The following is a 15,224-nucleotide window of genomic DNA, read 5'->3' on the forward strand; positions in this document are numbered from 1 at the left end:
TTTGCACTCACATGAAAATTGTAATTTTTAGAAAGTAATGCTGTACTCAAACTATCTGTAAACATTTTGAAATTAAGCCATAATTATATTCTTTCTAGTTATATATGGATGCATCTTTCCTACAAAGAGTATAACAAAATTAAACTCAATTCCCATCCATCTCAAATGGTTACAGACTCCCAAAGGGTAAGAGGATAAAACACTGCCTGTTTGTTGTGATTTTTAACAGCCACTCTCAGTATTTGGTCAGTAGTTCATGCTGATCTCCTTCAACTGAGGTGCAGTTATTTCCTGAGGGCAAGAACAATAGCTGTAAGGAATTGGCACACAGCTGTCTGAATTTACTTTTTAGCCACTTGAAAGTGACAAAAAATGCCTACAAAGGTTTACTAGCTCATGTTATTTCTGCAGATCAAAGAAGAAACAGAGAAGCATGGCATTTTCAATTCTGAATGGTTTAAAAATGGCTGATAATAACTAACAATTACAGATCTTACTATGAGTTGTAAATTATAAGGGACTGTATCTTTAAAACAATAGCTTGCATTTATTAAGTGTCTTTTATATACCAGCTGCTGTTCTTTGACCTTTGCAATAAATAAATCATTTACTCTTCACATCCAACCTTATTACCATTGCTGGGATCTGAGGCACAGAAAGGTTAAAATGCGTGTTAGTATCTAGAAAATCAGACTTGAACCCAGAGAATTTAGCGTTGTGCTCTCTGGATCACTAGCTTCCTAGGAAATTTTTTCAATGGTTCTGGGGTTGCTTTAATTGATGTGATTGATTCTCTCTCTCACGGCAGATTTCCTAAACACCATCATTGGCCAGTTTAGCCAGAGTAACAGTACCATCACTTTAAGCCTCCTTTTTCCTCCCATAGAAACTCTCAGAGGCCTTTTGATTTCTTAGATCTGTGGCCTTCTGAACACTGGGTAAGTCAGAACAGTGTGTTAGCTGCAATATTTTATCTCTTTTTATTTGTTATGATCATAAAAAGAGAAAGCGGCTTAAGAATATGTTCTATGGAACTGTGGGGGAAGGGGGTGCCTCAGCTGGCCCATGCTAAGACATTCCTTCCCCATGAGGGACCAGACACACAATGGTATAACATAGAATAGAGTTTATTTAGGGCATAGGGAGGGGAGTTAAGAGAGTAGTAGAGAAAGACAGAGAGAAGGAGAGAGCAGAGAAGTAGAGCCGGGCCATGACCACATGGAGAGAGGGGGGAAGGAAGAGGGGAAGGGAAGAACCCTAGAGAGAACAAGAGAACAAGAGGATAAGAGACCAGAGAGAGAGGAGGGCAAGCAGCCCCTTTTATAGTGGGACAGACCTACCTAACTGTTGCCAGGTAACTGTGGGGTGGAGCTAAGACAGAATCCTAACATTATTCTGGTTTAACCGTTACATATAGAGCAAGAATTCATAAGGACATTTACAGAGCTCCTCATTCCCTTTTTCCCTTCTGAGCTTATATTCCCACTTCTATTGGTTTCATTCATTGCCTAGAAAACTACTTCCTACTTTCATGTCATATATACAAAAAATTAAGTATCTTTATATAATTTATAAATAAATTAGACAAATAGAAAACATGTGATGCATATCTTTCAAGTCAAGTCTGAATTATTTGTTTACGGAGACAATTTCCAATTGAATCTTTTTTCATTTATGTGATATAATTTCATTTTATAGCCATATATATAATGCATATTTTATAATATTTATGAAATGTGTGTATATTATATGTGTATGTTATGTATCTATGTATTTCCTCTCCATACCTCTCTTGAGTGGCTTTTTAAAACTTTCTGCTTCCTCATTACTGTACTTACACTCTTGTTACTTTTCTCAAGTGACACAGTGATGCCCCAAACATTACATAGTCATTGTTTCTGCAAAGCAGCAGCTCATCAGGGTTTCTAGGCTGTAACAATGCCAGGTTGCACCAATCCTACATCAGATAGAGGGCTAATATCCAATATATATAAAGAACTCAAGAAGTTAGACTCCAGAAAACCAAACAACCCTATTAAAAAATGGGGTACAGAGTTAAACAAAGAATTCTCACCTGAAGAACTTCGGATGGCGGAGAAGCATCTTAAAAAATGCTCAACTTCATTAGTCATTAGGGAAATGCAAATCAAAACAACCCTAAGATTTCACCTTACACTAGTCAGAAGGCTAAGATTAAAAATTCAGGAGACAGCAGGTGTTGGAGAGGGTGTGGAGAAAGAGGAACACTCCTCCACTGCTGGTGGGGTTGCAAATTGGTACAACCACTCTGGAAATCAGTCTGGCGGTTCCTCCGAAAACTGGGCACCTCACTTCCAGAAGATCCTGCTATACCACTCCTGGGCATATACCCAGAAGACTCCCCACCATGTAATAAGGATACATGTTCTACTATGTTCATAGCAGCCCTATTTATAATTGCCAGATGCTGGAAAGAACCCAGGTATCCCTCAACAGAAGAGTGGATGCAAAAAATGTGGTATATCTACACAATCAGCCATTAGAAACAACGAATTCATGAAATTCTTAGGCAAATGGATGGAGCTAGAGAATATCATACTCAGTGAGGTAACCCAGACTCAAAAGGTGAATAATGGTATGCACTCACTAATAAGTGGATATTAACCTAGAAAACTGGAATACCCAAAACATAATCCACACATCAAATGAGGTACAAGAAGAAAGGAGGAGTGGCCCCTGGTTCTGGAAAGACTCAGTGAAACAGTATTCAGCAAAACCAGAACGGGGAAGTGGGAAGGGGTGGATGGGAGGACAGGGGAAGAGAAGGGGACTTACGGGACTTTCGGGGAGTGGGGGGGCTAGAAAAGGGGAAATCATTTGAAATATAAATAAATTATATCGAATAAAAAAATTAAAAAAAAATGCCAGGTTGCATCACAAAATCTTTGTTCCAGAGTCCTAACTGATCATGCAATTTTCCTTTTGCATACATTTTCTTTTTCTACTTAGACTTTGGGTCAAGACCATCCAATTACATGAAAGATGTTCATGGCTTAATAAAGTAAAAGATGTACAGAGCATCAGTGGTGTACCTATAAGACGGCCTGCTTCCGTATGCGTATGCATTGCTCACATTCTTCCCTGTGGTCCTCAGTGTTGCATATTTTTCAGCTTTATGGACCTTGACTTAATTCCTTAAGCTTCAGCATAGACTTCAGCAAGTATGTGATAATCTATATACTCTATTTGATACTTTAGTACTATATTTCATACACAGATCCTATTGTGTTATGAATAGTTATAAAAAGGGGAAAGAATAGAGAAAAAAGAAAAAAACACATTGCCCTGCCTCTCCTATGCCATTTGTCTTGTTGACGGAATATAATTATCTACCAGTGTGACACAACTAACATTTGAATATATGCAAAATGGCACTCAAATTGTCCTTTGAATTTTCATGGAATCCCAAGCTAATTTCTAATAGTACCAGGTGAGCAAGAGAAACAGCACAAACACCACTACCATAATCATCATCACAATCACCATCATCATCAGACTACCACAACATTCTCTATCACTACCGCCATCACCAACATTACCAATGCCTTCAGCACCCAAAATCACCATTACTATCATCACCACCATCATCATCATCATCAACATCATCATCACCACCACTACCAGTCCTCATTGTAGCTATCTCCACCACGAAATCACTCCCACCACATTTACCATCAATATCCCTATTACTATTTTCCACTGTATGGTTTTTAGCTCCTTTGTCAAAGATCCTGACTGGCTCTGCCAGTACCTGACAAATACAGAGGTGTGTGCTCATAGCTAACCATTGGACTGAGCACAAGGTCTCCAGTGGATTAACTAGAGAAAGGACCGGATGAGCTTGTAGCCCCATAAGAGGAAGAACAATATGAACCAACTAGTATTCCCAAAGCTCCCAGGGACTAAACCACCAACCAAAGAGTACACATGGAGGGACCCATGGCTCCAGCTGCATATATAGCAGAGGATGGCCTCATTGAACATCAAAGAGAGGAGAGGCCCTTGGTCCTGTGAAGGCTCCGTGCCCCAGTATAGGGGAATACCAGGACAGAGAAGCAGGAGTGGGTAGGTTGGTGAGCAGGGGAAGGGGAGATGGAATAGGATGTTTTTGGAGGGGAAACCAGGAAAAGGGCTAAGATTTGAAATGTAAATAAAGAAAATATCTAATAAAAAAACCATTAGTGTCATCACCAGTACCAACACCACCATCATTATCACCATCAATATCACTACCACTACCACTAAGAATAAAATATTCTGGTTCTCAGTAGACTTTACCCATTATAAAGGCACATAATATTTTAAGTTTTCTTCATCCATGTATCCATAGTTAAGAAGCAGTGACCAATCAGGAGTCGAATCTGTGCCATTTTAAGGCCTGTCCTTCTCTCATGACCCACTTTTGCCAGTGAGGCTCCTCTACTTCCTAAAGATCTCAGAAACTTTCTAAGCAGTGCCAGTCATGTGGGACCAGATGAGCACATGGGGCAATGGAGGATATTTGACATCCAAACATCAGCAGACAGTATTTCAATTGAGAAGCTAAAAGAAACCTTCATACTCCAAATGCCTTAAAAGATGGTCAGCTGTGCTCTCTACCCAACAGAGACCCTTTCTGCAACCTTCTCCCCACCCCTCGTGTCATATATACTGTTCTTTCCAGAGGATCTTCTTTATGTGAACACTTCACCTCTCCTTATAGTTCAATTCTCTCCTTTTTTTTTTTTCCGAGACAGGGCTTCTCTGTATAATCCTGGCTGTCCTGGTCCTCTGTAGACCAGACTGGCCTCAAACTCTGAAATCTGCCTGCCTCTGCCTCCCAAGTGCTGGGAATAAAGGCTTGTGCCACCACCGCCCGGCCCCAATTTTCTCCTTTATGAAACTGGAGGAGCAACCTTTTGTCAGCACACTACACTGTAAATTAAGTAAAATTAGTAATTTTTAAACACTGTGGTGATAATAAGTACTGTTATTATTATTTCTAGGGTAATTTACTTCTTTTGATTCACTTGTAATTACTTCATCAAAGTGTCATTCAGTAAGAACTGTTTGATGCATCAAATGTCTATAGGCCTCTCTTAGGAGATTTTCATTATCAAAATTGTTAGGAGGATTTACTCAATAGAACAGTTTACAAAAAAGCATCCAAAAATGTTTATAGCAATATAAGCATTAAACCATACCTTGTGTTCCTTCAAGCACATTAGGAAAAATCAAAGACCAGAATATGGGTTCACCCTGTATACATCTGTAATAATCCTTTGCCAAATATGTAAAACAAAAAGAGTTCTAAGTAGTAACCTGGTCAAATACTACTTTAGTCTTCCCGTGAAACTTTGTATTTGTGTGGGAATTTTAACCACCTGATTCTGCCTTTCGAAAAAAAGATAGAGTGTTATATCATATTGGAAGATTGATAGGATGCAGATTGTTTCTTTATAAAAGTAATCCTGATGTCTCTTGAGTGATGATTTTCAAATTACTCTCTACTTAAAGCAGAGTGACTGAGTAGTTAGCTTCCATGACCTGATATAGCTAATGACAGGCAAGGTACCTTGTTTTTTTTTTGTTTTTGTTTTTTGTTTTTTGTTTTTTGTTTTTTTTAATATACTATACCACTGCATTGTAAAAGTAAAGTTTAATATTACTTGTGGGTTAAATTATTTATAGGTTAGATTATACAATTTCTACCACCCACACCTTAGCTACTGGTTTAAACATACTAATTTTATTTATGTTTGTAAAATTTCAGACATACTCCAGGATTATCTGAACATTTGTGAAGAAGCATGATCCCAGATGTGATCTGTTTTGAGAGGGCATTCTGAGGTAGCTGGTCAACTTTTCTCAGGGAAGTAGGGTGATTAAAAGAAAAAACTCATCATATAAACACCTGGCTATGCCTAAATTATGTACATTTAACACCCTGAAAACCCATGTTGGTATCTGCTTTCAGCCACTCCATTAGCTTTAGTGTTGTTGCTAATCTCCTTTGTGCATGGCTATTTTTTGAAGCATGCCACAGACTGTGAGACATTATGAGCCCAATCCTCATTCTCAACCCCAGCCTCTCAGTACTAGTGAATTCTATAATTTTAATTGCATCTTAAAAATGATTATTCCATATATTTCATTAAATACTTTCTTTTCAGGACAAAGGTCTCAACTGAAAGTCCTTTATATAATACAGGAATCTTTTTCTTCAAACAAAGCATGAGGATAGAGAGTTTCTTTTTACTATTGTAAGGCATAAGGAAGTGACTTCATAATATGGATAACACTACACCACACTTCTTTCTGTATTCTCCCCTCCCTAAGACTCTTGTTGTTCAGTTGTGTCTTCCTTCTCAGTGTTGCATTTGCATTTGCAGTTTGCAAGGTGATTAGCTTCTAGGAATATATTTCTTCTTCATTTATCTGAGTTTCCTGCCTTTATTTCATTCTTTGTCCATCTGTTTGTTCAAAATGCTTCCAGAATAATATTTCTCAGATGTCATTATTTTTTTTGTCATTTTTACAATTAAACTATTAGATGACACCCCATCGTCCACAAAGACCAGCTTTCAAAGTGTGCTTTATAGATACTACCTAAAAACTGTTATCTGTTTTAATATTATCAGTTATAATTTTGGTTGGAGTAAAAAGTTATGATTAGAAAAACATTGAAGAAAACACTGAATAAAATCTAAGTTTTCTGACACAAATGAAAGCACTCCCAGCACCTTGTCCCTTGACCCTACTCTAACATGGCAGCAGATTGGCTGCAGCCTGTGTTTTCTATATACATCACACCTGTTTGCCTGTGAACATCCAAACTATCACTTTTACCTACCTTGATATTTCTGCTTCTCTCAAAATACTACTGAATACCTTTAAAAATCTTTTTCATTGAGAAAAGTCCATCGTAGGCATTTCTACTTGACATCTCGTCATTTGGTATTGCTACTCTGGATTACAATTATAAAGAGATATGTGTTCCACAATACAATACCACTCAACACTACATCTCCTTTTCCACACCACTCTACTATTCACAGCTCTCTAAAAGAGAGAGTTGAACCATAAAGAGATCATTTTATTGTTGCACATCTTTTATTTAGTATAAAGTATAGCATCAAAAAAATCGTGCTATTTTAAACTCTACTGAAGTGAATGTAACATTCTTGAAACCAACAAGATAGCAAGGAATGGAGAGCGCTGTTCTTAATCCCCATTGCCAACAGGCATCCATGTCAGCAAAACTACCTATCACTGGTGAATAGTTTATTTTATTTGAATGCTTATTTGTCATCTGTAAAAGTGGGAAGTTTCTTTTGAAAAGCTGTTGTAAATATGTATGTATATATACACATACATATATACATATAGATATATATTAAAGTCACAACATATTTTATATTATGTATTTTGAATAAGATATATTAGCTGTGATTAGCAGAAAATTCATCAAAATACATCCCTAGAAATGGTAAATTATGCTGTGTAAGCAGATGCTCAGGAGTGGGTTGGCCTACTGTTTGATGAATGGGCCAGCCAACACTACCATCAAAGGTTCTGTTTTCTATGCTTTTTGTCATAGACTTTTCAGAATTTTGAGAATCAACCTAGAACCCATTACCTCAAGATGGTTGTAGTAATATGAAGAATGAGCTTTGCCCAAAGCTCTTTGAATACTTTTCAGTTGGAAAATATGGGAGTTTGTTTTTATTAGATGATGTTTTAGCAGACTTCCTTAAAGGGCCCCAGATAACTACTACTCCACAGGACCTTTCCTATACCCATCTCTGTAAATAGAAAATGATCATGAAAGATGATTGGAGCTGGTTATGATTGCTGTGCCAGCTTAGCAGTTTGTTAGGCTCTTTAGAAGACCGTGACCATGGCAATTTGGAATACAGCCAGCATCTTGTCAATGCAAAAGCATCAGAGTACATCCAACCGAGCAAGTAACCAAGACCTCTTCTACCAGCCCTGTTTTGTCTTGTCTCATCACCCAACTCTAGGGAATAAAATGTTCTACTTTCTCATGAAGGCAGTTTCTTTTACATTGACCCTTCATCTTCAGCTACTGTTTGTATCATTATATATTCTTCAGTATTCTGATGAGGGCACAGAATTTGTAATGCTTGTTTCATGAACAATATTCAGGAAGAGACACAAGGGGCAAGTGGGTCAGCCTCACTCTGCTTCTGTCCTACAGCCCCAAACTCCTTCCTGCTTAATTAAAACTGCAGGAGGACAGTATCACTGCAAGTCAGTTCAGCTTCCTGGATCTACAATGATGCTGATTCCACATTCATAATTAATTCTCCCCAGTGTTAAGAATGGAGCTTCGGCTGATTAAGGATTCTTGGCGGATTATTGCAGATGTCTGATTTGCTAAAACAACAGCAGCCATTCGGTGCCTTCTTGATCTACATAAACTTGGGATGCAGAAGACAAGAAGAGGCATTTTAAGTTCCCTTCCAGAAATCTCACTTGACATTTAGCAAGGGACATTTGTTAGAATGTCAGTTTGATAAAACTGTTTGCAAGAGTCACTCAGAATTTACTACTGAGCTAAAACAATTGTAAAGAGCCGTAATTACTCCAGGCAGGTTTAAGGAAAAAAATATTATTAGAATACTTGGGACAAACACCCCCAAGCATGTAACCATGCTTCTTCTGTCTTCCAGTTGAATTAGTGTCTCTCTGACACACTCCAAATATCTTGGCAGCAAAGTTATCCACAGTTGAGAAAGCAGGTAGGAGTCAGTCATGTCTTTCAAAGGGACAAGTAGAAAGGGCTGCAGACATAGCTCCGCATATAAAAAACAAATTTGGGGAATGAATTGTGCATGTCATATCATTATCACTGATAATTATAAAACAAATAATAATGGCAATCATTATGTTTACTATGAAACTGTATGCTGTATAAGCTTCTTATATCAGCGTTTATCTCACAGTTCCAATCCTACCAGGCAGGGGATATAATTATCACCACTTACACATTAGGACACTGATATGCAGAAATGTTAGGCACATTAGCAAACATCGTAGTAGGGCTTGGCCTCCCATATATTCATTTTATAACCCCACTCATAGCTGCTGCATCCCATTACCTTCTTATGTGTCTGATGCTTGCATACTGTATTGTGTAAATTGTGTGGAACAAACTAGTCAATGATCTATGGAAATGTAGCAATGGGCTAAAACTTGTTGACAAATCTTTAATATAGTATAGGGCATGCAGTATTATGGGTACAAGAGTGTTCTGGTTGATCATTACCACGACCTCACACTTGGATAGGTCTATCTTGTGCTCCTTAATTGCACATGGAGGAAGATACATATCAACTGAAAAGCTAAAAATAAGTAGAATCAAGAAATCCTACAAATGCCTGGATTTGAAAAGGGACATTTTTGATAAAAGAAACAACACCGATCAAGCTAAGATGTGTTCTCCACTTTGGAGAAAGCCAAATATGTTAGAATAATTTTTTTAAAGTTTTTGTTCATTCATTCATTCATTCATTCACTCACAGAAAAGTGTTTTTGAAATCAATTTTCAATGGAGGCATTTATACAGCACTGTTCGTAGAAGAGAAAATATAACACTCTTCTTTATAAAGGCAGCATTGGAGGGGAAAAGACAGCCATGGAATTACACAGCTTACAATACCATGGTACTTTGAGAGGCAAGATCTATTACTTCCTTGCAAGACTTCTTTTGAACTGCCTCACAGTCTTGTTGTGCCTCTATTTGTAGCATAGTATCTGGGAGAGAGCTATGTTGCCCCCAATTCACTTTGGAGAAATGTAGACATTCAAAAAAGGACTCCTGTGGAGTGCTCGAAAGATTTCAAGGAAAGTTGTCTCATTATTATTTCAAGGTTCTATTGTCCCAAAATGCCTCCTCAAATGCTATCAAAAGGCTCTTCTTCAGACTTTCAGAACTGCTTGCACATGAAATGAGATGTTCCTGGAAAGGAATAGCAGTTTCTCCTTGACACACACCACTGACCCTCACATCCTTTGTGGCAGCAGAGTGCCTTTTGGGGTTTGTCTTTTTCTTGTTGAGTCAAGCAAAGGCAAAACTCAAAGGCAAAAGGCAAAAGGTGGAGGGGCTTTGTGTATGAGTGTGAAAGGACTGAGGATGTACATGCTTATAATTCTAGCATTTGGAATTACTGTGAGATTCATGCCAGCCTCAGCTATGGAGTGAGACTCTACCTTGAAAAAGGAAGAAGGAGTGATAATGTGTACACACACACACACAAGAAAGAGGGCATGGGAGGGAATAGAAACACCAAAGGGAGGCAGAGTTAACTAATGTGTTAGAGGCAACACCAGAGTTGGAATGGAATTGGAGATGTGGAAATAGGATATTCAGAAAACCTTTAACTTATATTGCAGACTCAGAACTGACCATGAGCCACAGAACCACGATGTCATTCTTTCTCTATGTTAATTTATAAGTATTTTAAGTGAGAAAAGCTTATTTAGTTAGAAGTTAGCAGTCAGTACAATAGTGCATTAAATTGTACATAAGCTCAAAGTCAGTGTGATGGTCACACTATTCCTTGTATAATAATTAAAAGTCTGTAACAGACATATTTTAAAAATATTGACAAGGTTTACGTCTCAAATCCCTTCTGTGTTCTGTCACATGTTTATGCTCGGCTGTTCCTTGCTGTCTTACAAAGTCAGTATAAACATAGTGTTTTACCTTCTCAGGCCCGTCTCTTACATCCTTTCATTCTCTGCTAGCTACATTTTCCAGCTGCCCTAGTCTCCTCCTCCTCCTCCTTCTCTTACTCCTCCTCCTCTTCTTCTTCTTTTTTTTTTTTATTTTTTTGTCCAAATCCTGAGCAGAGAAAATATTTGGACAATGTCTTGGAGAGATGGCATTGTTGATTATAGTCTGCATCTAAGTTCACTTCCCAGCACCTTTGTACAAAATGTCTGTAACTCCAGGTAATCTGATGCCCCTTCTTGTCTCTGCTGGCACTGTATTTACATGCAACCCAGACACACACAGACATGTAGACACACAGACACAAACACACACACACACACAGACATACACACACACACACACACACATTTAAAAACAAATAAATCTTGAAATCTCCCAATCACACAAAATTTGAATGAATATATATATATGTATGCATGCATATATATATGTATATCAGAATATACATGTATATTTCCTTTGTACATTTTTTAGCTTTATCTTAAAGCCAGAACCGATTCATAATGTTTCTTTTGAAGTAAGTGTAAAACAATATGGGCCATATTAAATGCTTATATATACATTAAGTTTTTAACTAAAGATTTATAAAATGAATGGCTATATACCACAAATTCTCTACTTTAATGTATACAGATAATGTTTAGAATTTATGTAGTCTTTTACTTTAAAGTATTTAAGTAATTTAATCTTAGACTCTGTATTATGTCTTTAATTTATGCCATATAATTTAATTTTTCGAATCATACTATAAAGTAAAATTTACTGCTTCCACTTACCATATGAGAAACTGAGCACCATGAAACAATATAGTTAGATTCATGCAGTATTAAGTAAAAGAAGCAGGTTTTTTTAATCCCCAAATACCTAAAGATATATGTTTATTTCATAGTTGCAGTTATATTTTAGTCACAGTTAACTTTTCTGTATAAATTTACGCTTATATTTTAGATCACTTCTTTAATCATAGGATCTGTGTCTAGTCTTACATGTTATTATGAATTTCTATGGGTGTATTCCAGAAGAGTTAATCATGAGTCTTCTATTTGATATTACTGAATAATGTATAAAACTCTGTGATCCCATGTGTGCACATGTATGTATGTATACACATATGTATGTTTTCAAATGCTGTTGTTTTCTATGTTACCTGACAGAAAGGCAAATTTCAATCATGTTCCTGAAGAAGTTAATGCCTTTTGACTAGGAAAAAACAGATCAGATTTAGATATGCATTTCAAAATCTTGTAATTCTTAGAAAGTTGTGTTCTCTAATACAGCTTCATCAGATTTCCAGGTGGAATGATGTATGTATGTGATCACTAGTGTGTGCTAGTGTGTGTATTGTGTGTGTGTGTGTATTAATCATACATCATTAAATGTCTTCTATTTCCATCTTCCTCTAACTGTCTATAATCTACTTTTATCTATATCATACATATTTGTCTGTCTAATCTATCATATAGCCTCTATCCTAGAATCTAGCTCATCAATTTAGTAAGACTAGATACTCAAAGAAATGCCATGATCCCCAAAATCCCCCTTCCCAGTACTAGGACCAGAGCATACACCATGGTAGCTTTTCATATAGTTACTGAGGATCTGAACTCAGGCCCTTATGCTTGCATAGCAAGCAGAATACCAAGTGAGACATCTTCTGAGCTCAACTTTACATTTTTAAGATTAGATTGTGAGGGAAATGCAGATAAGTCTAGTTAGAAATGAACATTTAGTCTAGGAAGGTAATTTTCTATGTAGTCCAGCAAGTATATGTAGAACTTGTTGAAAATGATATATGTGAGAAAACAACTACAGACTGAAAGAGAAAGATGTGCATTAGGGAATATTAACATATACAGTGTTATGAAAGTGGGCATATGTAGCACTTAATTTATGCATATAAAACATTCATATTGAAGAAGGACTTGCCTAGGGTTATTTGTTAGTACAGCTAGATGATTTGGAATTCTGGGAGCTGAACGCTGGTAAAACCCGAACAGGATTTTCCATTTCACAGAAGCTGAAATTTTTTGGAGCTGGCTTATTAATTTCAAATTTTGGTCCTGAGAGACTGTGCTCATTTGCTGATTTGTAGATTTGTGTGATTGCCAGTCACAACTGAGAAAATAAGCGAAGAGCTATGCCAAACTCTCACATAGTGGATTTCGGTAAGAAATTCGCTCCATCAAGATACTTCCATCATCACAAAGATAGAACACATGTCGCATGCAACATTTAGGCGCCTCTCTGTGCCTAGGTCTAGGCTTGCACAGGAGAAGGTCCTTTCTGTTTACCAAAGAAGGGGCTTTGTCTCAGCCTGCAGCCCTACATTATTCACTCTGAAGTTTTAAGGCCAAAACTTAGATTTTTTTTTCCATAAGCCAGTACTGGAACCTTCTGTACAATCCTGAAGCATAAGTCACTGTTTCTGCCTTATAGCTGTATATAGACATTAGGAATGTGACAAAATCCCTGTGATGGTCATAGTGGTAAAAACAGACAGCATTCTATTATTTTTCTAATAATTGTGCTATTTAATTATCGTGTGTACTGTCTTATTACTGAGTTGCTAGACATTTACTCAGCTACAATGACCTATTTCTATTTTAATTCAGTATTGGTATTCTCTAAAGAAATGACAATATGCCTTCCATCTGGAATTACGAGTCCTTTATTTTTGTTGGGAAAAGCTGTGCTCTTAGGAACCTCTTTAGTTTGGCTCATTACTCCAATGTTGTGCTGCAGGAAATGGAAAACATCAGAGGCTAAAACATCTTAAATATCACCAGGAATGTGTGAGTTATTTTTAAAGAAATGGAATGTTAACTATCAGAAAAGTGCTGCAAAATATTTAGGTATGCATGACTAAGAATTAATACTTACATTTTTTAAACATTCTTTTTAGAGAGTCACTGCATTTTCACCATAATGTAGTGTTGCTTCAAACCAGTAGAATGTTGTTTTACTATTGTGAAAACATTAAGGGAAAGGTAGTCTTTGCGTGCTGTACAATTAGCACCACATGAAAGCAGCAAATTTTATCTTGTTTTCTTTGATTTTGTTGTGCTTGATTTGTGTCAAAAGAAAGTGAGGTCAGTGATGGGGAAAGTATAAGAGTTAAGCTAACTAAGTTTGGGGGTTTGTATAATTATTGTTTTGATCCATGCTTCTTGTTTTTATCCTTTTGGTTATTATAATTAATCAGTATCAGTAAAATGTGTTAGTCTGACCAGTTTTCATAGGCTTTACTATCTGGGAAGAATACTTAAAGCAACCTACTTCTAGGTAAAACAGTGGCTAGGCTATGTAGGGCAGGCAGAATTATTTGTCCTAATCCATCTCTTTAGTTCTTCTTCTTGAAGAATTTGTAGAACCCCACCTCCCAATAAATGACACATGAACCAAACTAAACCAAACTAAAAACAAACCAACCAACCAAAGAAACAAACATAATTACTCAATGCTCTTTAAGGTGTATGCCCTTTCATGATCAAAGAAATAACACAAAGTAGCAGCAGTACATATGGTTCTTCAAGAGGTATGGCCTGTGCTATATTATCCATGATCCAATGGACCACTTCACACCCAGGAATAGACAGGCAGCTCTGATTAAATGCAGGGCTATATGTTTTTTGTTTGTTTGTTTGGTTGGTTTTGTTTGTTTTGTTTTTTAGAAGAAAATGATATAAAGTTTATAAGGTTTGTCTAGAGGAAGTTGGGGGTGATAACCTTGTAGAGATTCTCAAAATACATCATACACATGAATGACATTCTCAACAAATAGATAAATAAAATTCAAATAATAAGACTAAGAATATGGAGAATTCCTCTTCGTGCTACCATTGTAGACCACAGAGCTTAGATGATGAGAATTAGAGACCCAAAATCATGCAAGCAATGTGGGAATGTAGAATAAAAAGGCCTGGTTGGGGCATGAGGTTCTCTGGTAATAGTTACTGCATTTCAGGTAGGACAATGTAGAAAAATTACTTTCCTCCTCCTTGCTCACAAGCACTCAGGGACCTTGAGAAGACTTTCTTTAGCTTTCCTTCCTCCTCTAACATTAGTAGTTCAACCGAAGGTCATGTAAGTATTCATTGAAACATACATTATGAGTCTGTAAACACTCATAAAGTCACAGAATTACAGAACAGCAGGGGATTTAGAGATCACTCTGAAGGTTTTCTTGACATTGAAAGATTACAAGATCTCATAACAAAAAAAATCCAACATCTAAAATAAATTAAATTGCTGCTGATCTCCTGAGCTGGAAGGGAGACTCAAAGCTTTTACTCATCCTCTTCGGGGATGCCACATGCCCTCAGAATATACTTAGAAAACCATGGTTCTAATCCAAACAGCTGAGTTCACACTGAAGAGGCTCAATCCATAAATAGATTGAATCATTTTCTCAAGCTTTGCAGTGCATTAGTGGTTAAACTTCAAT

The sequence above is a fragment of the Apodemus sylvaticus genome, chromosome 5 (genome assembly GCF_947179515.1).
Source record: "Apodemus sylvaticus chromosome 5, mApoSyl1.1, whole genome shotgun sequence".
Taxonomy (NCBI): domain Eukaryota; kingdom Metazoa; phylum Chordata; class Mammalia; order Rodentia; family Muridae; genus Apodemus; species Apodemus sylvaticus.